The sequence below is a fragment of the Diabrotica undecimpunctata genome, chromosome 7 (assembly GCF_040954645.1).
Source record: "Diabrotica undecimpunctata isolate CICGRU chromosome 7, icDiaUnde3, whole genome shotgun sequence".
Lineage (NCBI taxonomy): Eukaryota > Metazoa > Arthropoda > Insecta > Coleoptera > Chrysomelidae > Diabrotica > Diabrotica undecimpunctata.
Genome location: NC_092809.1, coordinates 146,237,765 through 146,265,144, shown reverse-complemented (window position 1 = coordinate 146,265,144; position 27,380 = coordinate 146,237,765). Strand labels below are relative to the sequence as shown.

The window sequence follows — 27,380 nt, the reverse complement described above, 5'->3', positions numbered from 1 at the left end:
AGGTAAAATTGAAGCCACTGTGGAGTATCGTTATCTTGTTTGTATAATAAATTCCTGGTAATATAAAAACGATTAAAAAATCGTATAAAATTATAAAAACGATTAGAATCCATTTTATTTCATAAAGTTATAAACATTTTAACAGTGAGTTTCACTATCAATGGTTGATCTTTTAATGACCACAATAAATTTGTTGATCGTTAAGTATTTCCTGGAATAATTATACAGGTTCCCTTTATTCTGTATAATTTGTAAAAGTATATAAAACCGATGAGAAATTTTTAAATATACATTTTGTTTCATTTAGTTGAAAGTGTTACAAATGTTACCAGTGTTATACCTATTTATACCTATAAAACAGCTTTATGTGGCGTCCGTGGAAAAACATTGATGGTGCTTCTTCCAGTGTTCCAGCACAGAAAAAGCATTTATCTGCTGACGCTAGAGAAATCGTAAAAACAATATATAGTTCTTTACTTACAAGAGGACTTACTGCTAATACTGCTGCCAGTGAAATATCTGATTTAACGAAAATACCTCTAACCACAGTGAAAAGAATTACATCAAATCCCATTAAGTCAAGAAGGAAGCGTAAGGATGCCGGTTCTACCAAATGTATTGACGAAAGTGATAAGGACTTAATAAGACGAAAATTTACACAATGTACGAAGGGCAACTAACTAGATGCTTTAAACCAACGGCTTACTAATGATGATACACAAATAAACTGTAGCCGCATTAGTCTTTGGAGGATTTTGTCTAAAATGGGCTTTAGATATCGTACAATTGACAAAAGGCAAGTGCTTATGGAGTCCCATCGTTTACAAAAGTGGCGTACTGAATATATAACTTCCATAAGAAAGTACCGTACAGAAGATCGACCAATAATTTATCTGGACGAGACATGGTTTGACAATCATGAAACACCATCCAAAGGATGGTCCGATTCTTCCAACAGGTGTCAAACAAAAGCTCCATCAAACAAAGGGAAAAGAATAACAATTTTACATGCAGGATCAGAAAATGGTTGGGTCCCAAATGCCTTATGGCTTTCTGCAAAGAACATTAAAGATTCCTGCGTGGACTACCATGAGGATACAACGGCAGAGCTTTTTGAGCAATGGTTTAAGAATTGTCTTATACCTAACCTTCCTCAAAATAGTGTGATAGTAATGGACAATGCAAGTTACCACAGTCGTCAATTACATAAGTCTCCAAGTGCAAATAACACGAAAATTGAAATTCAAAACTACCTGTTAGAAAACGATATATATTTTGAAGAAAGTTATTTAAAAAATGAACTGTTAGAAGTGTTAAAATCATTTTCTATTAAAAAAGTATATGTTTGTGACACATTGGCCGAGGACATGGGACATACAGTGTTACGGCTTCCGCCCTACTATTGTTTATTTAATCCCATAGAGCATATGTGGCACCAACTAAAGTCAAATGTTAGGTCACAAAATGTTTCTTCGACTTTAAGTGGTAGTGTAGTCGAATTAATAAGGAAATGTGTTGATGATATCTCCCCAGAAAGTTGGAAAAATTCAGTACGCCATGTAATGAACGTAGAAAATTCATATGTTACTTTGAATCACATAATTAAACCAATTGTTATTAATCTTGAAGAGGATAGCGACAGCGAAACAGAATTAGGTATTTAGGAATTCATAAATATATTTTGGTTATTTTGGGTATTTTTTTTTGTAAATATTAACTTGTATATATTTTTCTATATTTTTTTTCAATTCATCTGTTTTTTGTACATTATGTATTCGTTTGTATGTATATACTGTAAATAGAACTATTATTAATGTACATTTTTAACGATATCCGATTAGGAAGAGCAAAAACTTTTAAACACGCCAGTTTTTTGCTGACAGTCCTAAGCCTGTAAAAAGTGTGAAGGAAAGTATCTTTTTGAATTTAGATCCATATACTACAATTATTCACGTAGAACAAAAAAACTACTTTTTTCATGTTAAAAATTGTTCAATTATCAAGTATATTCACTTGAACAACCTGAAAATACCATATGAAATAATTTAATAAATTTTTATAATCGTGTATTACACAGCTACCAATGAAATATATTAAATAAAAAACTTTCTGAAGTGCGACCCTGTGTACTTCGGTAGTTTATTGAGATACTCTTGTATACACCATAGGATCAACTCAGGTAACCATTAAGCACTCAACCATTTTTCGTGAAACAAACTATACCCAGAAAAATTTACTGAATTATAAAAACTAGTCTCTCCTAATACTCAGCAGACAGAAAACAGGAATTAAGCAGCATTACCTAAAACTCACCCCGTATTATAATAGGCAAAACATACCAAGGTTTACTTTATCTTTTTAAAACTTTAATGAAATTTCTTTGGGTAGTATACGCGAAAATTCAACCAGCAAAAACCGCATTTTCCTTCATGAATATTTAGCCGTAGCGTCGTGTCTGGGGTTCTAAACGTTCAAGGTAAATCATGACAATTAAACGTCGAAAATTCTTGGAATAAAACTCATATGGAGAAAGTCACGGAACATCCGGCGAACATGCGAGCGACCCATAGCGTGCGTATGTGGCATTTTCCGATTTCGCCGGCACGTACAAAAACATTTATGCCTCAAGAACAACGCAAAAGGCCCTTTTCTGGTTGCTCTCCGCTCTTCTCCCTCGGGAAACTTTCTAATGAGGGTGGAGAAACAGAAGTGCAGCCAGGAAAATTAAAACGAAAGCCAGAGATTCGAGTTAGTGTCTTATTTCCACATGTTATGGGGACGATTAGCATATGAACGTTATCGTAAACTTTACTAATTTACGTAAAATACTTTTTATTTTGACACTTTTTTCAAGCATTAAAAAACCTTTATAGTGTATTATATTCTCTCTTCAAAATATTTCTAAAACATCAAATTCGAAACATATAAAATCAAGCACAAAAAATACTCACTAAATGTCTAAGTCTTCCGACTGTAAAAGTACAATTTGTCGCAAAATTCTTCAATAATTTAGAACAAATGATTTATAAAAAGAATATTAGTTTCTGAAATAGGTTACTGTAATTATTTATTCACGTTGTCGACAAAACATTTCAATTTTCTTTATCGATTTCAGTCACAGATATGTAGACATGTGAAGACGTTTTGTCGTATTATAAATAGATTTTTAAATCAATTTTTATGCGACAGCTCAACAAACAAGCTTCAGGAATAGAAGGGAGTTGTATTTGATTGTGTAATAAGTAAAATAGGTCTGAAAATCTAGAAACCACCACTGTAAGAACGTATTAAGCGGTTTATAACTAAAGTTCCAGTTAATCACCAGGAACAAAATTTTGTTTTTGTGTACTAATTTTTTAATAAATCTATTGTATATGAAATTGTATGTCTTGCACTTGATGGAGACGTGCTAAATGTTGTGTGTGTATGTTTTTTAAGTCAGTCTGTGTGAGAATAAAGGGGAAGCTTTCTATGATTAATTAGGAGATACATTTAGATATATTCCATTATAGGAAAGCATTACATTATGTTGCGGTACACGATGAATTTAGAAATTATGCCAAATGTATGTTAGAATAATTGGCAACAGAATTAGATATGGTGATTATATATTCTTTCAAAATAGGGGAAAGTCAAATTCGAACATTAAGTAGACAAAATCGTTGGCAAATAGGCTATGTTATTACAAGGAAGGAAAATATATATGTAAATAAAAGGACTTTTTTTTCTTCTTCAGTCTTAAGTAATTCAACTTTGGACATAGGCCTCCCCCAAATCAATACAGTGTCTTCTATTTTGCGCCACTTGCTTCTAGTTGTGTCCTCCGATCTTCTTAATATCATCAGCCCATCTCATTTGTCTTCCTCTGCTTTTCTTTCCGAACCATGGTCTTCATTGTTGTATTTCGTGGTTCCATCTTTTATCCTTTAGTCGGGCATTGTGTCCTGCGAAGCTCCATTTTAATTTGGCAGCATGTTCTCCTGCGTCTTTTACTTTGGTTTTGCTTCTAATCCATTTGTTTGTTTTTTTGTCTATAAGTCTCACCCCGAGCATTGATCTTTCCATCGCTCTTTGTTCTTTTACTATTTTATCCATATTAGACTTGGTGAGTGTCCACGTCTGTGAACCGTACGTGAGTATAGGGAGGATACACTGATCTTATTGTTCTGGTAATTTCGGCAGTTTGATTTTCTTTGTTAACTTTCATTATCTGTCCCAGGTAGATGTATTCGCTTACTGTTTCTAAATTTATGTCGTTCAACGTTATTTCTCTAATGTTCGGTGTATTTGTCATTATTTTTATTTTTTCCAAGTTCATCTTAAGACCTACTTTTTCCGAAGCTTGAAATAGTTGCGTCATCATGGTCTGTAGTTGAACCCTTGAACCTGGTAAGTAAGAAAGATAATGAAAACTTGCCTTTGGTTGATCCTAAAAAAGTATACCTGCCACCACTGCACATTAAGTTAACATTGACAAAAAAGTATGTCAGTCTATGGACAAGAATGAACAAGGTTTTTGCACTTAAAAAAAAATATTCTTAGACAAATTGATGCGAATATCAAAGAAGGCACCTTTGTGGGCGGGCACCTTTGTAGGTCCACAAATATGGGATTTAATAAAAGATGCAAATTTCAAAAGCAGATTTAATAACTTAGAAAAAAGAACATAGACCTGTTTTAAAAATGGGTTTAAAAAGTTCTTGGGGAATTATGACAACTACAAGGAATATGTCTATAATCTACTAAATGCCTACAGTGATTTGTTCTGCAACATAAAATCTATTTCCTTGATTTCCACTTGGACTTTTTTCCACAAAATCTAGAGATGTTAGACATGAACATAGAGAACGTTTCCATTAAGATATTTTAAGTATGGAAAAACAATACCAAGGAAACTGGAGTCTGAGAATATTGTCGATGATTATTGCTGGACATATTATAAAAGAGATGTTTCAGCAGCAAAATACTCATGAAAATCCCTAACAACCAGATTTTAATGTAGTAAATCCATATCCTTATAGCTGTAAATAGGTAAACAAATATAGAACAGACAGTTAAGATTTTATTTCACGTATAGTGTCTCTACTATTAGCTTATTCGTATTTCGTCTTAGCAAAACTCAGACTGATTGGTATAGAAATCCCGTAGAAGTCTATGTCGGTCCATTCACCGTCTGTTTGCTTTGAAAATTGTAGAAGGCACAGATTTAGGTAATAACCTGAATTTTGGTTTCGAACACTTAGAAATCCTCGGTTTTCTAAGTTTTGTAAAAAATGTGTTATTTGTATTTGATTGCCACAAAAAAACCATACGTGATAGGAAAAGACTATAATCATTTTTAGATTCAGTGTAAAGCGTACTATAAAAATCAGTCAATAAAACTTTTAGAACAAAACATTATATTTTTTTGTTGCCCAGTTTTAATCAGTTTAATTTTATGCCAGGCAGATCAACAAGAGATGCAATTTGCCTTATAAGGCAGCTGATGGAAAAATATAGAAAAATATCGTATCTTAAGAAACAGTATGACAAAATTTCTAGAAAGCTTCTGTGATGGACACTCCAGTTTCTAGAGAACGGAGTCCCTGGTGAATATATGAAGATTGTGTGAGGTATATATGAAAAATTAACAACTCTTGTTTGGACTGATGTGACAAAGTTTGATCAATTTCGTATGATAGTAGGATTGCATCATTTAAATAAATACATATCATTAATCATGCCTTAAATTTTAAATAAACAAAAAAGTCATAAAGAAACGGGAACAATTTCTAGAATAAACCACACAAAACTACTGGTACAAGAACCATAACCTACATGCAGAGGTTTTAAATTTAAACAAAATACAAAACTCACCTTTTTCTTGCAACAACAAATTAAATCTACTATTATTGTATGAGCTATGTACATTGTGATACTTTGCAATAATTTTTAAATTTGTTCTTAAAAACAAAATAATTTATGTTCGTAAATATAAAAATTAATACTAAGCACCTACGTCTTATTCAGTAAATATGTTGTTATCACTTTAAGGACGAATAAGAGAGAGAAAGAGAGACAGAAAGAGTATAAAATTTGAGAAGCTAACAGAATTTGAGTACCGTGAGAGAAAAAGATAAACTTGTTGAAAGATACCAAAGCAGTAGGATCGTTAAACGCATTATTGAAGGCAAAACACGTATCAAGGGCAGCCAAGATTTAAACTAATGAAACAATAGTGAGACCAACGGTGTTCTATGCATGAGAAACTTGAAGATTGAATCCGAAAGAAGAAAAAAAAGCTAGATATTTGGAAGAGAAAAGTTTTTGGTGGTACGTATAAAGAATGCTAACGTAGAAGGGTAGTAAGGATAGTAAGGAAATGGTTTGATGCTGTTTGGACTGACAAAAGAAATGGGAACAAGGGATTGTAAAAAGTGAAAGAATCTAGACAAAACTATCAAATCCATGGGCCTTTAAGGCCTGCGTTGTTATATTTGTTATAATATATTTGGAACTACCATGTATTTCAAAACCAATATTTATTTCTGTTGAAAAAACTGAGTTGTTGCTGCTGTTACCATCGCGAGGAATAATGGTTTTTATAATAAACAGATAAACCGGTAAGATAACAACACGGTACGTTATAGATTTATTGCTATAATTGTAAATTTAATGAAAATAAATGTACTAGCTTTTTGTGTTCAAAAACGAAAATATGCCTTATCGGTTAATGCCTTGAAAATGGAAAAGATTATTGGTCGTGTGGAGCAAGGAATGTCTTATCGGAACATAGCTCCAGTTATAAGCGTAAAACATGGCATTGTGTCAAAAACCTATGCTAGGTATCAGGAATCAGGAATGCTTAAGAATGGACCAAGACAAAGTCGTCAAAAAGTAGCAATGGCTCGCCACAATCGTTTAATTGTATAGGTAGCTAGAAGAGACTTAACAATTCCTCACCCACAGCTTTAAGCAGCTTTTGAAAGCTACATGTGTCAGTCTTTCAGTTAAAACGATAAGAAAAAAATTCGAACCCAAGGACAGCAGAAGACAATTAAGGATTCCTGAGTGATCCATTCAGCGCCAAATTGATCGTCTAAATTGGTGCCTTCAACACCAAAACTGGAACAGTGGAAATTGGCAAAATATGCTATTTTCAGACGAAACCAGGAATTGTGTAAAATTAGATGACCGAAGAATTCGTGTACTTAAAGACGAGGAAGACATGCAAGAAAAGAAGCTGTCAGATCTGTTCACAGATATAAAGAAAGAAGTGTCATGTTATTTGGAGGCATTATGATAGGTGAAAAATGTCATTTAAGTTCCCTCCAACCAACTTTAATAGTTTTTAGATATGTATGTATTTGGTTCTACAACCTATAGTCTCTGTAGTGGTGGAATGGGAAAAAAAATTAATTTTCATGAATGATAATGCACCTCCACATACCGGCAGAGTACCTACAGACTTCCTTAAAACAGAAGATATCGCTGTTCTGGAGTGACCTGCTTACTCACCCGACCTTAACCCTATAGAGCATATGTCGGATATGGTCAAAAGAAGAATTAGAGCTCGTCAGGATAATCCAAAAAACACCGCACAGTTAGTATAAATTTATTATTTCAGGAATATAATTTTTAGATATTGGTGACAAATTGCTTTAAAATAAATATTAGTTGACTTTGTATGTCGTTGTTTTTTAAGTCGCTTGAAATAATAAGAAGTAACCAATGATTCGTTATAAGTGTGATATGTGTGATATATATGTTTTGATAAATTGTTTTGAACTTAATGGGAAGCTAAAAATCAAGGAAGATATGGAAAATATTGAGGAACTTTAGACAGAGTACGCATGAAAGGGCAAAGATAGAACCAATACAAATGGACGAATAGGTAAAATATTTCTCAGGTTATTACAAGAAAAAAATACCTATATACTCCCTCCACTTACTAACATAAGAGATAGACAAACACAATCCAGATATACCTAAAAAACGAAATGAGAAATGCGTTAAAAATGATGAAAAATAACAGAGCAACTGGCTCTGGAAAAACGTACCCACAGAAGTGCTAATTCGCGCCCCTTCAGCCTTAATATATGAATTAAAACAGAAATTTGACAAAAGCTTCTTTGATGGAAAAATACCGAAAGAATGGAAAAAGGATGACTTAAGCTCCGTACTTAAAAAGCTAAACATTGGTACAAAAAATTAAATCTATTTTAAGATTGAATATTTCTTTTTAAGAAATGTACAAACATTTGAATATTTCTAACAACAATATATATTTTCTGCAACATTCCAACTTTGAGTAGGAGCACCACAACATGGAATATAATATGTAAGTGGTACTGTAGGCTAGCTAACGCGAAGCTACATGCAATGTTTTCTGCATTTGTTACGCATATATTTCGTCTGCATTGTTGCCAAGCATACGTTGTAAACTTCTGACAGACCGGTCAAGTCAGACTAAATATAAAATGAATAATAAAATATAAATAAATATGATGATTTGATACTAAATTTAATTATTATATAAACTAAATAAGATGTCTAAAAATAACATTTGGTTATAGTTTGAAATGAATTTGTTAACATCTAACGTTAAAAAAATAATACAACGCCACTATAAATAGTATCTAATACTAGTGACGTTTTCGTGTCGTAACGGATCGTCACAAGACAAAATAGTTTGTGTCGTGACGATCCGCTCTGCATTTTACTATAGAGAAAAATAATACGCCAGTATAAAATTTTCGCTCCAAAAACAAATAAAAGATTACTTCGTATATACAAAAAAGACATTTCATGATTTTAAATAAAATATTTTGCAGCTCCCTTAACTATCAAATCACTAAGAAAACAGTTCTCTATACGTTACGTTATCTAAAATAAACTTTACACCCTTTAAAACCCGTAAATAATGTAACTTACTACTCCTGCTCTAACAAATATTCAAAAAACAATCAAAAACTGACAGCATAAATAGTCATCACGCGTAATATAACAGATACATAACTGATTTCAACTGCAAACAACCCGAAACTTTCTAGATATTAACTATTTACGTCTATATTTACCTATTTAACATTATCTTAATATGAATACATACTTTCCTCTGATTTTGTTTATTTGTTTTGGTGTATGGGTTAGATATTTTCGGCGTGTATTGTTGATTTGAGTTTATTTTTGGAGCTTATCACGTAATATGGTGTGGTCGAAAAGTTCCAATTTTGTTTTATTTGATCACATAAACAAATTTAATGGTTTATATTGATTAGCAAACTCACAAGCTATATTTCTAAATGACAGTTTTTTAAAATACCGTAAATAGTATCGATGATCAAGCAGTCAATACGCAGAATATGTGGATAACAACCTTCAAAAGCTAGATAGCATAGGCCTGGTAGAAATAAATACCTAAATAGTAAGTGCTCTGAGAGACACTGTAGAAACGTGTCGTGTAGTACATAAAATAAAACATTTAGTACTATAACTTAGCACACAAAAGAGCTTATTGAAAAACGAAGACACTACATGTGTATACATGTGTAGACACAATAAAACTATTTCGGAATGGAGAAAAACAAAATAAAAGCTTAAAAGCAATATCACATTAACAAAAAATAATTCAAATAATGAAAGATTTGTGTAGCGTGCTAAGCAGAAAATATATCTCTACCATAGAGATATATTTTCATATATAACAAATATTTCAATTGTTTTCAATTGATCATTATCATCATAGGCCCTCGACAGTAAACTTTTCTGCGCCATAGTTTGTAATTAGGGTTCAGAAAATAAACCAGAAATAACATAATCAGAAGTTGAAATGTCATTAAGAGAAATGAAAAACAACAGCACCAGAAGACGGCATTATGACTGACAGTATTAAAGCAGTAGGAAGAAAAAAAATTACGCTCTTAATGTCGTATTTAGTAGATGTTTAGGAATTAAAAAAATCCAAACCTCATGGAACAATACCATAATGGTAATCATGCATAAAAAGAGTTACTCTACAGATAGGTATACAAATTATTCATAAAGATATTGAAAAGACGATTAACTCTCAAACTAGATTTTTGAAAATAGAGACTATTAAATAGTAAATGCTAAAAGCTGTGTGATGATAATAAAACTCTCGTTGATAGGCGTACAATAGTTTCAGTGGGATATATGTATCTGCCTAAAGAGAGATTTTTACATTAAAAAATACATTGAAGATTGCCTCCTATTGAAAAGAAAACGTTCAGGAAGAAGATTATCATGACTTAAAAATCTAAGACAGTAATATTTACGATAGATCGACTATCCTTCCGCAATGCAGTTAGTTCCAACGGGAAACCTGTTTTTTGTGAAAGGGGACGGAAACTTAGCAATTTTAACACAAAATTTCCTATTTTATTATACATCATCGATACACAGAAAAAAAAGTCTCCGCTAATACCAAAATATTCTAGTTTATAATTCGATTTTCTTCTTCGTAGAGTATCCAATCATATAAGCATACTACCAGTTTGTATCTACAGCTTGGAGACAGTAGCCCTTACCAAAAAATTTGCTTAAAAATTAGAAACAACGCAAAAAACAATGGAACGAATCATGCTTGGAATATCACTGAGAGACAAGATTAGAAACACCGAGAGAAGATGTAGAACGAAGATTATTGATATTGTGGAAGAAATTACAAAAATAAAATGGCGCTGGGCAGGTCACGTAGCTCGATATAATGACAACAGGTGGACACGGAGAATTCTAGAATGGAGACCAAGGGCGACAACAAGAAGCATGGGAAGACCTCAAAAAAGATGGGTAGATGACATAAGAGCAGTGGCAGACAAACAGTCGATTAGATTGGCGCAAGATAGAGAAAGATGGAAGCAATTAAGAGAGACCTACATTTAGAAGTGGATGGAAAATGGTTGACAGAGTAACATATCACATAAGTCCTTTTTGTCCAATATATGTCCATTCTTTAATACACCAGAATAAATTATTCATATTTGATCTACTGTGCACAAAGACATGAGTCTAGGAGAACGATTTGTTTTCTGAGCAAAGATTCTAAAAAAACTTTGTGATAATTGCTTCCATATCTTTATAACTAACATGTGCAAGGATGATTTGTTTTATATTGTAGATATCTGACTAATTATTTATATTAGGGAATTTAAACAGCTAACGCTGCATTCCCACATCTAGTCATCTTTATAGAGCGTCCTATCTTGAGCATCCTCCTCCTCCAAATTCCTGCGCTAAATGCCTTCCTGATATTTCCACTCAGGACAATCTTGATCTTCCTTTTTTACGTGATCTTGGCGAATTTCATCTTAGTTCATTTCATTACTCTACTCAGTCATCTACTTTCTACCATCCGTAGAAGATGTCCAAACCACTGAAGACTCTTCGTTTCTATTCTATCAGTTAAGGTATCTGTGACATTTAATCTATCTCTAATTGTTGGCAATTCTCGTTGGTAATTCTGTTGAGGCTTGATATTGTGACGCTCCTTGAAATACAATCCGTCTCTACTACATCTACCTTTCTCTTTGCTTCAGCATTCAGCAATCCTAATCTTTGTTTTCTCTGTGATATTTATGTCGGTTCCACCAAACTGAATGACTTGCAATTACTTTCTTTCCTTGTTCTATTCGGTGTCTAATTTTCTTTTGTCCTAACCCATCTCTTATCAAAATTGCTCCTAGATATTTAAACGATTTTACCTGTGTTATTTCTACGTCATTGTCAATCACAACCTCAAAATTAGCTTCAAGGTTAAACACTAAATATTCTGTTTTTTGCAATCTTATGCTGAGTATCCATTATTTATATGCTCCGTATAGTCTCCTCAGTATAAATTCCAGATCATAGGATTCCTGTGCAACACTAGCTTAATCATCTGCATGCATCTTTGTCATGCATCATCATGAATCCTTGTCTAAACCTTTTAGTTAAAAAAATATAACTTCTGATAATATATATTATCAACACGAATGTAGGCCTTGTATGTAGGTCTTCACTTATGTTGAGTGCCGTTGCCATTGCAAGTCTGTTCTATATTATCTTGCAAAAGAGTCAATTAACACCGCTGTTAACCGACAGTCCTCTGTAGGTCACAGAATCACTCCATTTTCCTTTCTTGTATAAGAAAGTTATATAATATGATATTTTTAATTGGTCTAGTATCTTAAATCCTTTATACAGGGTGTCCCATAATTAATTGGACATTAGCTAATGGGTGATAGCTGACATCAAAATAAAGCGTGTGAGCTCAAATTGCTTAGGCAAAATGTTGCTAGTTTTCGTTCTACAGGGTGATTCATTAATATTTTTTTATATTATTAAATATAAAAAATAAATAAAAATAAAAATAAACGTATTTTTTAGAGACGTGCATAAAATAAAAAAATTTACAAAAACAAAAGGTCTTAAATAAAAGTGAATATTAAATGTATTAGTAGTAGATAATTTTTGCAAACAAAATGCATATGATTGAAACAATTATTTTTATTAAACCTTTGACTCAGTAACAAATTTTAAAAAAATCAGAAAATAAATTAAACAATGAAGTGAATATAAAACAATTAACAAAGTGAATAATTCAAAACGAAACGAAAAAAAATTACAATAAGTGTTCCAAATGTGCACCATTAGATAAACTACATAATCTAAATCTTTTGTGTAAGTTTTGTCTTATTTTAAATAATGAGTTTCTTTGGGCCCTAATTACGTTAACTCCCTCTACAATATTTTGTCATAACTCTTGACGGTTATTTTTTTTTTATAAACAAGTGACTTTAGGTAGCCCCACAAGTGAAAGTCTAGGGGATTTAGTTCGGGACTGCGTGCTGGCCATGGGTATACACTACCTCTACCAATCCACCTTTGAGGATAAATTTCATCTAGATAATTTCTAACTTCTAGGCTATAATGTGGTGGTGCACCATCATGCATGTACCAAGAGTTCCGTCTCAAATTTAGAGGTATGTCTTCTAAAAGAGTTGGTAAATCTTTTCTCAAAAAATTTAGATACGTTACTCCGTCAAGCCTAGTTGGTAATTCGAATGGTCCTACAATACAATCCCCAAATATGCCACACCAGATATTTATGGAAAACTCGTGTTGAAAATGATGTTCTTGAAATGCATGAGGATTTTTTGTCGCGTAGGTATGGCTATTGCGCCAGTTAAATACACTCTTTCTAGTAAATGTGGCTTCATCGGTAAATAAAATTTTATTATAAAACATTGGATCGTCTAAATGCCGCCCCATCATAAACTGACTAAATCGGAGCCTTGCTGGAAAATCCTGTGGTAAAAGATTCTGTACTGGAGTAAAACATTACGGATACAGATTTTCTGTCCGTATTATTCTTGACACCGTAGATTTGCTTATACCAGTGGCCGCAGAAACAAGCCTTGTACTGGTTTCTGGATCTTCTGCAACACGCACAACAATTTCATCCTCCATATCCGCATCAATTACTCTCGATCTTCCAGCATTCCTGTTTTTGGGATGAAATGACCCTGTTTCGCCTAATCTGTGGAACAATGATCTAATAGTTTTATGGTTTGGTTGCCTTCTATTGGGATAAAGTTCGAAATAGAGTTCAGCTGCTTTACGAGAACAACAATTTTCTTGGGCATACAAACAGATCATATCGCGCATTTCTACATTAGAAAATTCACTATGACGTGGCATTTTTCCTTTATCTTAAGTGGTTTATAAAAAACTTAATAGCACTTTGACAAATAATGACTCGCACTGCACTTTGACAACTAATAATAAATAAATTCGTAGTTACCTTTGACAACTAATAATAAATAAATTCGTAGTTACGTCTTGACGTTGTCATTAAGTTCAAAGCATACTTGTTTTGCAAAAAATTAAATAGAGACATGCATCATTAACAAAATACGTTTATTTCGAAAACGGTGTACTTTTTGATTTGAAACAAGAATACCTTTTTTGTGTAGAATTGAATGTTATTTCATGTTTTTTTCCTAGAATGTTTATACAGGGCGGGAAAAAAATTATGGCCCCATTAATGAACCAATGTTATAGTAGGTGGCGCCACCTAGTGTCATAGGTAAAACTAATATCATTTTCATATTAAGCATACTAAATAATAGCAAGATACCAAATTTTACTTAAATCGGTTAAATAGTTTTCAATATATCCATAAAAATAATATAAAAAAATATTAATGAATCTCCCTGTAGAACGAAAACTATCAACAATTTTGCTAAGCAATTTGAGCTCAAACGCTTTATTTTGATGTCAGCTATCACCCATTAGCTAATGTCCAATTAATTATGGGACACCCTGTATATCTAATAAATAATCGGGTTAGATGTCTTATTAACTGGTCACCTTCATATTTTATTATTTCCATCATTATTCCACCTTCCTAGTTCTATAGCTCTACCATTTTTCATAGCTATTACAGCCATTTACTAAGTTCATACTTTTTCTGTAGGTATGTCCCAGTCAACATGATGTTCTAATGCATTATGCAATGTTGTTTTGTATATATTAGGCCTTTGTCATTTTCCGGAACTTGGGGAAAGATGTTGCAGTTTTAAATTGTAAAGGAAGATGGTTGTATAGTTTTTGCCGAATATAATATGGATTCCTTTATTAACTCAGTGGACGGGATCGGTAAATAAACATCAAATTAATGGTAGAGTAGTCATAAATAGGTCTTGCTGGAAAAGCATGTAGGTGTTTACAAATTAAACAAACGCGAATTAAGGGGAATTTGATTCTTGAAAAAATGAAACTAAGAAAAAATCGCAAAGTAAACTAAAGAGACCAATGCAAAGAAGCACTAAACGAATACAAAGATACTGAAATTTTTGGGTAAGCCTTTCTGAAAGTGAAAATAAAGACTGCTCTCTATGGAAACTGATAAGGAAACTGAAATCCCAACAACAAACTAACAAAGTAAAACTCCTATAAAAAAAATGGTAGTAGGGCTCGTAGTGATAAAGACAAAGCAAACACTTTTGCGAAACATCTTATGTCTGTATTCCAACCTTATCTGAAAGAAGCTCATGCAGACGACGAAAAACTCGTTTTTGACATACTGTACGCCCGATATCAGATGAGTTCACCCACCAAAAAAATAAAAATTTGTGAAATAATAGACATTGCAAAAATAAACAAAAAAAGAACCCAGTTACGACCTTATCACAAGTCTAATAGGTACTACAAAACTTATCTGAAAAGGCCAACAGGCTAATACTGTATATTTTCAACGCTATTATAACAATTTGTTACTTTCCTGTCAGTGGAAAACCTGGCAAAACCCCAAATGAGCTCTCTTCATACTTATAATTATAAATATTTTTATAATTATTATAATCGAACCTATTATGTTGGAAAATAACTTAATATCAAACTACCAATTTGGCTTCAGGCAAAAACATGGTACCATCGAGCAAATACATAGAGTAGAAAAAATAGCTAGAGATGCCTTTAAAAACAAGTTGCACTACATGTGCCTTCCTAAATGTTTCGCAGGTATTTGACAAGGTCTGGCATGATGGTCTAACTTTCAAAATCACGTCGCAGCTACTTCATCCCATAGCCGAAATTCTAGAGTCATAAATAACAAATAGATGCCGTTATAATAGCCACTCATTTGAATCCAGGATTAGCATCCAGAAATTTACAAAACTATTTAACCAATTAGCAAATTAGCAAATTGGTTACGGCATTTCAAAGTAAATACATAATACTAAATCGACTCACATGACCTTCACGTTGAAAAGATAGAACTGCTCTTTAGTATCTATAAACCAAAAATTACTACCTCCTAGGAATGATATACTGGCTTATGAATCGGAAGTCAGGTTTAAAAAAACAAACTTTCTTCTCTATAAGGCAATACTACGACCGATATGGATGTACAGCATTCAAATCTGGGGAACTGCAATACAAATATGCAAATACTAAAAAGATTACAATTCATAGTACTTCGTCTGCAATGCCCCATTGTATGTGCCAAACAATGTTATTCATCATGCTCTGAATGTTAAAACTGTTAAAGTAGCAACCGCCACTCAGTGTACAAACTGCTTTAAGAGACTATCATCTCATTTAAATCCCCTCGCCAATGACCTTCTGATACCACTACTGCTTAGAAGACCTAAAATGTTGGATCCTCTAGATCTCTTTACCTCAAACAACTAGATAGAAATTGCTTATTTGTAATAAAGTCGAGAATTTGGTAATGTAAACTAAATATAGGTAAAGAGTATACCTCTTACAACGTTATTTTTTTATGTCCTTCAAATACATTGTTTATTGTTATATTGATAACAGATTTACATAGAATAAAATTAAAAAAAGAAAAGATTACGAAATCTGATAAAATATGTTTATCCCCAGTAACGGGCGTAGTGCGTTCATGTAAATATTGTCATGTGACAGCAACGCTCTTAGCGCGGTTTTATACTTATTCATATTCATTTGTAAGATTAAGTAACGGCATGTCAGAAAACAAAACAAAAATGAACTGACACATATAATAACGCACAATTTATGAATAGGAAAACTTGGATTTGAAGTGGGTTTTTTATTTGTTCAAAAAAAACTTATTCGGACACGATACATGCCTAGATTTATAGAAAAATAGAGTTTGTAGTTACTTCATTTCGACCTTTAATAGTTATTACATAGAAAACTATACAACGGATCTCTAAGTTTAGAAGAGAACCTGCAGTTTTTAAACAGTGGTGCCATCGCGTAGTCATCTAACATAAACTTGTTATTAATTTCAAAATATCTTTTACACAGCTAACTGGTACCATGTATTCATCAACATATCTTACGGGAGATGAACCTATTTTAATGGTTGTTGGAATTAACAATACCTGATATTGTTCTGATACCATTTTCTTGTGTCATTTTAATATAAAAATATTATCTATTTGAAATGTGGAAAAACACATAAGCTATAACACTGTTTAAAAAATACGACCGTCACAATTACAAAAATTATAGAGATATCTAAGAGTCTATAAAATATACTCGAAAATAATTATTATAGATTAAAAGATAATACAGAATCCGATATAGGAACACAACACAAGTAAACTAACGAAAATGTTATTATTATAAAACAAATTATCAAGACACGAAGAGAATTAAACTCAGAAATAGATAATTTGAATTATAGATTTTAAAAAAGACTTTGTCCGGGTTGATCAATAAAGACTTTAAAATTATAGAAAAGAGGATACCCAATACATCTTAGAGCAATTAAACGTATGTAAGCTAACGGTTAAAATGCAGTCAAATAATATAAAAACAACAAATAAACTTTTTAACGTATATACTGACAGCAGCATAAGAGAATGGGATAAAAGAATACAGAACGCTATAGAAATCAATCAACATACAAAAATAAAAATTATACTTTTTGCCGATTCATAGATGACTGTACTATCATGGAACTGCATGATAGTACAGTATTTATTGCAGAAAACTACAACGATCTTATAGATCTTGCTATAGAAAACTATTTTGCTGTTTTGTACAAAAATTTAAAAAACTAATATGAACATCCCGACAAACTTTACATATAATACAAAGTAAAACACAAATCAGCTGTGTAATAAAAACTGTTTTGAAGCTGATCAATAATTTGAAACTGAAGATAGTATGTAGGAATATAATAATTCAATATCGATAGAAGAGATAAACGTTATGGTAGATAAATATCCAATAAAAAAACAAAAAAAAAGTAATTACTAGAACAAATGAGTCATTGAACAGGTCTTCTTCTTCTTCTAATGGCGCTACAACCCTTTGTAAGTCTTGGCCTGCTTAAGCAGGCCTTGCTCCGAAGGTCATTCAGAGATGAAATCGACGAGGCTATGGAGAAAAGAACCCTGCGAGATGGAGATTGGAATGACAGGGAAAATTGGAGAAAACGGTTGAGTGAAGGAAGACAGTGAAAACTGTGGAAATCCTTAGCAGTAGTAGTAGTAGGCCTGCTTAACAATGTTCTTACATTCTGCCCTGTCGGATACTTTCCTTCGCTACTGCCTGATATTCATGGTTTTAAGATCCCTCTCTACGTCGTCTATCCATTTTTACGGGGCCTACCTCAAGTTCTGTTTCCTTGAGGCTTCCATCTCTGGACTACTTTTGCACCTCGATTATCTGGCATTCTTTCTAGGCGACCAAGCCAGTTTAGTCTTTGTGCCTTTACAAATCTAACAATATCTGCTCTCTGTATTAATTCATCCAGCTCGTGGTTCATTTTAATTCTCCACCAACCATCGCTGCATTGGGTTGGTCCAAATATCTTCCTTAGTATTTTGCGCTCAAACATTCTCAGTTGATTTTCATCAGTGGTTGAGAGGGTCCACGTTTCACATCCATATGTGACCACTGGTCTAATTACTGTTTTGTAGATTCTAAGCTTAGACTCACGATTCAGTATTTTACTTTTCATTAAGTCTTTGTATGCATAAAAGCACTTATTACCGCTAAGAATCGGTGCTTGTATTTCTTGACTGATGTTGTCATTTATTATTGAGCCTAGGTAGGGAAGAGTGAAGGCATATTTGTAGGTAAACATTGAACAGGTAAACACCATATAAAACAGACTTGAAACTGAATACCGACTAACTAAACTACTAAAATAATCAGGTTCTAAAACTGTTTTGTTGTCGCATGTTAAGATTTATATTATTATTAGAATATACGATAAAGCCTTTACATTATAAGATAAATTATATGACGGATATTACATTATATTATAGAGTCTAAAAGACCTGGTCTAATGAAAAGGTATTTCAAGAAGAAAAAAACCTGGTAACAAAGATTTTAATAACAAATGACTACCCATTGTCATTTTTAAACAAGCAATTCCACAAGAAGAAAGAAAACAACAAAATACCACAAGCAATCCAGAAACACTCACAACAAAGGACTCCAGGATGACAACAATACCCTATGTACAGGGCTTATCAGGAAAATTAAAAAGGATAGGTAATAAGTATAAGTATTGATTCAACTTAATCAATCGATTACTCGTTATTTCTTTACTACGGCAACGAAAAGTGTTGAAACGAACGAACGATTGAAATGATTCGATCGTATTCTGAGTCGGTCACTGCTTGATTTGGTCCTCGTAAAATGAACGATTAACACAACACTAATAAGTACAACATCTCGAGAACATTTAAAACAACCAATACACTTAGAACTATCCTGTCCAAAACCCAACCTAACAACACACAATAGAGATAAAAAAACTGCATCTATAAAATACCCTATGAATGCAACACTTTATATGTGGGAGAAACCGCAAGTGCACTAAGTTTTAGGATAAACGACCGTAAAACCTAGATCAAAAACAAGGACTATTACAGATTTGCAAACATGCCTGGGACAATAAACACAGAGTATAATAAAATCATGGAAGAAACAGACATGAATAAGAAACATATCAAAAAAGAAGCTTTCATCCTATTCAATGAAGAAAAATGGGTAGCGAATCCATTAGCAGAATGCAGCAGGTTTTGGTAGACAACACTGAAAGAATAAGTCGACAAGATTTACTCTGAGATTCTCGTCTTCAATTATACACAATACATAGGTATGCAACACACAACACACATACATAACACATGAACACTCTCACATAAACGGTTATAACACATATTAATAATGCAGAACACTTAGAATAATCAGAATTTAAAGTTCCATGGGACAAAAAATCTACTCAGATATCATTTCAGCCAAAATATGGCTGTTGTCCATAATACCTCGGCCAATTGTGTCAACTTTTAATTTTTCAATTTTGTGAAATGTCATTAAGAATATGTACTTGCTACTATGTGTATAGTATATTAGTCAAGTTTGTTCGTAACAAATATGTTTCGTATGTGGGAAAATAATCGCTTGACATCTATTAAACATAATCGAAAGCATTTATCATTAATATTGTTCTGAAGCTATTTTCTTGTGGCATTTTAAATTAATTACTATTTAAATGGGATTTAATTTAACGATTTCCGAAGTGGAAATTGAAACGTCAATAAACGTATTTTAACCTTTAATTGTGGCTTATTCCCATTTAAATAGTAATTAATTTATTCATTTATCATTAGACCCAAAAGAAATAGTTAAATATGTGTATTATTCTTTACCTTGATAAGGCATTTGATAAGGTTTAACACAAAAAGCTTGTAGATATATTAAAAAGCAAAAATATTGACAGTCGTGATATGAAAACTATATCTAATTTATATTGGAATCAAACCGCCAAGCTAAGAGTTGACAACCAGTACACCCAAAATATCAAAATACAGAGGGGAGTCCGCCAGGGTTGCGTGCTGTCCCCACTACTTTTCAATGTCTACAGTGAAGCGGTATTTCAAAAAGCGCTCTCAGACTCAATAGAAGGTATATCTATCAATGGAGAGAAGTTTTGAATAACTTACATTTTGCAGCCGATACAGTAATAATGACGGATAACAACAATGATTTACAGAACGTAATGCAACGCCAACCCATTTACGGCCAAAGGTGCGTAAACGCAACCTTTATTGTTAATTTTTTTTTGGCCCGAAAATAATTTTTTTAATGTTCTCTTTTTATTGAAGTAACATCTCAATAGATTGAGGTATATAGTATCATTTTTCTTTTGACAAAAATATTACTTTTTAAATATTTTAAGATTATTATAATTTTGCATAATTTAATGATTTATGCATATCTTCATACAAAAAATTTTTCCGATACTAATTATAAACTTAATTCATATTTTGTATTCTATAATTATAAAAATATGTTGAAATTTTTATTATTCTAAAAACTTATTCATTCATACTTTAAAAATAAGGTCTATAATTGCATGTTTATACGATGGATTCGTATACGCACCTTTGGCCGAAACCATATTATATTTTTTTCGTAGACTAAACAATCTGAAATTACGATCTCGTCAATAGTCAATACTATTATATTTGCTTTTTTCTTGACTTAAATCAGTTTGAAAGTTTTCTTGTGTTTATTTGTTTTATATTCCATATAAGTTGAAATGAGATAAGCTAAATTATTATCATATGAATGCGTGTATATAGTAGTAGTAGTGCATTTTTTTGTTTATTTTAGTAAATTCTCGAAATAGGAAATGAAGAGGGCACTAATTACTAAAGAGTTAATGGCTTTGTTAGAAGAAGACTCAGACTGTGAAAATGCTGACTCACTTGATGTGGTTTATGTGCCGCCGGAAACAGATGAAATTTCCGATGTAGAAGACATTGATGATAATATTATTGGTACAGAAGGAATAAAAACAGATATTGCAGGTATATATGAAATACAAGTGAATGGGAATTCTGATGATGATATTCCTCTGAACCACAGATCAAAACGTCCAAAGAAAGAACCAGGCAAAAATAATAAATCCAAATTTGTCCCAAGTTGGGTAAAAACAGATACTCCTTCGTACTCGGCAGTAATTCAACATCAGTCTGATCGATATTTAGAAAATATAAAAGCCAACCATGGAGGCAAGTCACATTGAAGTTTTTTCACTCATTTTTGATAAAGAAGTAAGTGAGAGCATTCGATATTTTACAAATATTTATGCATCGCAGAATAACCGTCACGATTTTGAAATGAATGATACAGATTTAAAAAAATTTATTGGCATATGTATATTATCTGGTTATCACAGTCTGCCTCAAGTTGATATGTATTGGTCGAAGGATGAGGATAAAGAAGTGCACATTGTAAGAGAAAGCATGAGCCGACATAGATTTCGTTCAATCAAACAGAACATACATTTGTCCAGAACAGAACACCTTACTGAATAAAAATGATAAATTTGCAAAATTGTCACCAATTTTTGAAATAATTAACCGAAAGTTTGCACAATTTGGAGTCTTTGCAAAAAATCTTTCCATTAACGAGGAAATGGTTCCATATTTCGGGCGACATTCGTGCAAAATGGCCACATTATAAAAAGAGACGATAATAGTGCAAGAAGAAAATGTCGGATGTGCAAAAGTAATACTATTTATTTATGTAAAAAGTGTACAGTGCATCTACACTCCGAATGTTTCGAAAATTTTCATCTTAAAATTTAATTTACAGTTAAGATACAATATGTTCCTTTTTTAAAAATTGTATGCGTATTCGGCCAAAGGTGCGTATACGCACCCACCTGTTTTTCCTTTCATGAGAAAAAAAAAATCTTTTTGGTTGTAAATTAGTCTTAATTTATGTGTTTTTAATCCAATCTAATAAATCAATTGTCAAATTTCTCTTTGTTTATTGTCTCGGCCCTTAATGGGTTTGAAAGCTGTCATGAGTAAGAACTGAAGATAAATTTAAAGAAAACTAAATGCATGATTATGACTAAATCTGCACATGCAAATATCCAACTGACTATTGAAGATACTGCAATTGAGAGTGTTAATAACTATAAATACTTAGGAACATGGATAACATCAGATGTAGACCAAACCAAAGAAATTAGGACACGCATTGAAATAGCACGTGCATCATTCATTAAACTTAAAAAGTTTCTTTGTTGTCGGGATATAAGGGTAGAACTACGCCTGAGAATGCTTCGATGTTACGTGTTCTCTACTCTTCTTTATGGCTTGGAAGCGTGGACACTAAAACAAGTCTATTTGAAAAAGTTGGCCGCCTTTGAATTTTGGTGTTACAGAAGAATCCTACGAATATCATGGATCCAAAGAATGTTAAACGTGGAAGTAACTAGAAGGATAGGAAATGAGGTGGAAATAATATTAACTATCAAAAGACGAAAACTTGAGTACTTAGGACATGTGACGAGAGGGCAAAAATACGCATTATTACAACTTATTAAGGCAAAATCCGAGGAAAGCGAAATGTGGGAAGACGAAGAATATCCTGGCTTAAGAACTTAAGGGAATGGTCTGAATGCAGTAGTGCAGAACTTTTTAGAGCGGCAGTCAACAGAGTCCGCACAGCCATGATGATTGCCAACCTTCGATAGAAGATGGAACTTAAAGAATTATTCTTTAATAGATAGAGACCCTATCAAACAAGTTGCTGTATAATAAACATGTTTTCTTACAAAAACGCAAATATCATTGATAAAGTATATTGTATGCAATGAACCACTGACAGGATAAAGAAAACGTAGTAATTGTCAGTCTCATCATTTGGACAGTTCTCAACAAGATATTATAAGAAGAACAATATATGTCCTTTATGAAAATCAGACAGTTCCTACGTTAAATTGAAGTTTCAAGAAGAGAAAACGAATATAGATATGTCATGTCACCATCCATAGAGTAATTTCTAAAATGGGTTTTAAGTATCGTAAGATAGACATGGATAGTAATGGAATCAGCTAAACTGTGCACTTGACGAACTAAGTATCTCTCTGGAATGAGGAAGTATAACTTAGAAAACAAATATATCATCAATATTTGGATGAAACACATGGTACAGGTATGATACTCATGATACAGCATATAAAGCATGGGCCGATTTTAGTAAAAACTGCCATTTGAATACATCTTGAAATAAAGGAAAACAGATGACAATAATTTACGCTGGTTCGAAAGACGGGTGGGTTTTAAACAGTTTGTTCTTACCTGTGAAGAATATCAGAGACTCTAGCTTAGACTATCATAAAGATACCAGTGCGGAACTTTTTGACAATTGGTTTCAAAATTCTCTTTAAAAAATATTCCTGAAAACGCTGTAAACGCAAGCTACCACAGTCGTCAACTACAAAAAGCACACAACAGATCAAGTACTAAAACTAAAATTCGAGAGTATTTCTTAAAAAATGAAATTTTCCTTTGAAACTAGTTATAACAAAGAACAACTACTAGAAGTGTTAATACATTTAATATTAAAAAACGATATGTATATGATGCTGAACTTCGCCAAGAATATGGGGCATACAGTGTTACGTTTTCCTCCGTATCATTGTGTATTTAACCTTATTGAGTATATACGGCATCAAGTCAAAGTAAAGGTGAGGGCGGGAAATAGTTCTCGTTTCCTGAGTGCCACGATTATACAGTTAATCAAAACTGTTATAAATAATATGTTGGTAGAAATCTGGAAAAATTTAGAACATATTGTAAAAGATGAACAGCCCTATCGGTCTATGCAAAGTTATATTATACAACCCATTGTTATTAATCCAAATGAGGACTCTGACAGTAAAACATAATTAGAAATGATATTATATTTAATAGCGATATTTTATTTAAGCAATAAAACATTTTTTTTTACCATAAAATGGAGGTCTTGCAATAAAATCGCTGTATTATTATTTTTACCTAGAGTCCGCCTCTGATGTTTTGTCACTAAGAACCAATAACTTTTGTCATGACAATTCTTTAACAAGGGGAAAACGAAGACGATATATTTTGAGACAAGCTATACATATAATAGAAACAGAATGTTCAGAACATCTACCAAAAATACAAGTATATAAATGGCTTTAAAATAGCTTCCCAAACAAAACTTGGGACAACATGACTTAATAACAAAATATTTAAGGGAAAAGAGCCCCAAGGAAAGGTAATAAATGGGTCCAAAGCATCTGAGAAGCAAATAAATAAAAAATATATAAAATAAGATCAGAAAAACTGAAACAAATAACACAAAAACTGCCATTTTAATATATTTCTAGACAGATATATTTGATATCATGGAGACACGTGCACAAAATGGCAAAAAATATGCTACCAAAACAAATACTAACAACAAAAATACACAGAACAGGGAAAAGAAAAATATAGACCAGGACAAAGCTGGGGAGAGGGCGTAGAAAAGGCAAATAAGTCACAGTGACCTCTCTATAAGATGCTGTATGAATAGACAGACTAACTATTAAAAGTTGAAAAACGTCGTAGAACCTTCTAAACAAAAGACATTTAACTAATTACTTTTTTCAAAGTAATTTATGATTAATTATTTTGCATTTGTGGAAATTAGTTCAAGAAGTTAAGATTGTTTCTTCCAATCTATGTATCAGTATATTTACTAAGCTGTAAATATGGCTAGTATATTGTAACTAGCCACATTAATAAATATAGGAACATACAGGATATTGTAAGTCGTGGAAAATAGAGACGAGGGATCGAAACTTGCATGGTACTTGAAAACCACTAAATATTAGGATAAATTAGCAGAAAACTGCATAAAAAATTATAAATATCAGATAAATATCTGAGAATTCGAGGTCTCATCCTACTAAACTAATTAAAGTGCATAGCAAAATGACAGAATGCAACAAAACCAGGTTACCGATACCGAAAGAAAACAATTAGAAAATATCAACATTAATGATGTAACATCATATCAAGGAGTCGTCATTTACATATTAAGTTTTTAACATCACTAACAGTAGTCTAAAAGAAAATAAGAGGTAAGAAAATCATACAGAACTTGAAACCAATCTCATTGTTATGATAATAACTTTCAAGAATGTTTATTTTATAAATATAGTACAAAGCTGATACCCCCAATATCAAAATAAAATAAATCTAAATTACCAAACATAATTAGAGTAATAAGGTTATATTAAGTTTTAAATTTATAAGTTTTTGAAAACTGTATTTGAAGTTGAGAACATGTAATTTGTTCCAAAAATAGAATATATTGTGTCAATTATATTTATATACCACGTTTTTCTAATAAATGAGATATTAAATATTTACAAAAACAAACAATTTACTTTCATTTCAAAGTAGATATATCAAATTATCTTTACAAAATCTAAATATACGAGTGACTCAGAAATAATTAATTTTTTTCTTCTTTAAAATCTAGAATATTATCGTTGCCTCTCGTTAATTATTTTGAAGTTTATAAGTGCTTATTAAGTAATGGCAAATATTTTGGGGTACAAGGTTGCTCTATATTAATACAATTTTTAATATATTCTCAAATAGAACTCTTAATTTTAAACAGAAAGTGTCTCACTGATGATATTAATTTATGATCAATTACTGGTTTATGTGGTTGTTTATTATTGTGTAAAAAATTATTTGATGAAGAACTCAATAATGTTTTATGATAATGGCATTATGTGTTTTAATATTTTTTGAGAATTGACCAACAACAAAAGAAACATTTTATTCAACATCTCGATTTCCAGGTCGAAAATTACTTTAAAAATAACATTTTTAAAAATTTAAAGGAATTGTTTTGTTTGTTAATAATTGGAAATTAAAATCTTGTATGGTTGTATTATTGGGACGTTTTGGAAACATCGTAGAACCTGATTTTATTTTATTCATAATAAAATATCTGGCTACCGATATTAGAAAAAATTATTTTAATAAATTTCAAAATTGAGAGGTTAATAAATGGTACAAGACAAACAAACAAGAACATGATTTAGATGTTAAAATAATATTTTTTATATGAGAAATACAGCAATCAAAATTAGAGTTTAATGTCGATGTTGAGAGTTAACTAAATATCAGACATAAGTATTCTTCTAGTTTTTATTCATGATTTACCATGGAATTAATAATAAAAGAATTTTGTTTGAAAAGAATGTTTTTACTGATCATTTAGTAATAGTGTAATAAGTTTAAGTTGAGTTTATGTAATCAAATAATAAGATCATCTCAGGAATTATCCCTAAGAAAAGTCTCTTTTAAAGTCTCTAAAATGTAACTGTGTGACTGTCATTAGAATTGATACAGATAAAGTTTACTTAGAAGAATTTTAATTTCAATTAAGAAAAAACAAAGTTTTTGTCTAATTTTTTTCCAAAATTTTAATTGATACAAAACGTCAAATAAAAGATTTCTAATTAAATTTATATCTAATTACCAAACATATACTAATTATTCTAATCTCCACGTGAAAAAAATTTACTAAACAATTATTTTTTCAAAACAGAAATAGGGTAAAAAGTACGTAAATCTGAATAGAAAGCAACAATATTATGTTAACCAAATGTTCTTTAAACCAATTTTTCGTATATTTTTATAAGTTCAATAAATTTGAATCAAAAATATTCAAATAATAAAAACTAGAAAAGTTGTTGAAACTTTTTGGAAGATCCCGGAAGCTGCTTTTATTTTGTAGCTGATAAAAATAGCCTAATAAATTCATCAATAGATTATAGTCTGACCTGAAGACTAGTAGTAGAAGAAGAAATTTCTTAAACAATTCCAAAATTGTGAAGTTGCTGGCGAAACAAGTAAAAACAACCATCGATAATACATCATTTATATTTTACAGTAATGTATTCATATAATTAGAAAAATATCAATAAAAATTTGGTTTGGTGTTGATATTGACTGTATTTTTTTAGGTTTTTTTATGATTTGACATTGTAATTGGATATAATTGATCGTTATTAAAGAACAACCCTAGTATTATTTATTGGCAGT

At 31.7% G+C, this 27,380-nt stretch overlaps 1 protein-coding gene across 4 annotated transcripts in view; it reads right to left on the bottom strand.

Moving 5' to 3' along the window:
- The window catches only part of lov (BTB/POZ domain-containing jim lovell protein), a 514,518-nt gene that overhangs the window by 25,568 nt on the left and 461,570 nt on the right, over positions 1 to 27,380 (bottom strand). The window contains exon 1 of one of the 4 annotated variants that reach the window (XM_072538480.1): positions 8,914 to 8,982. The exons of the other annotated variants lie outside the window; for them this stretch is intronic. The gene's annotated coding sequence lies outside the window, so the exon portion shown is untranslated. Of the gene's footprint in view, positions 1 to 8,913; positions 8,983 to 27,380 lie in introns of those variants that run through there. 4 annotated transcript variants of the gene reach the window in all.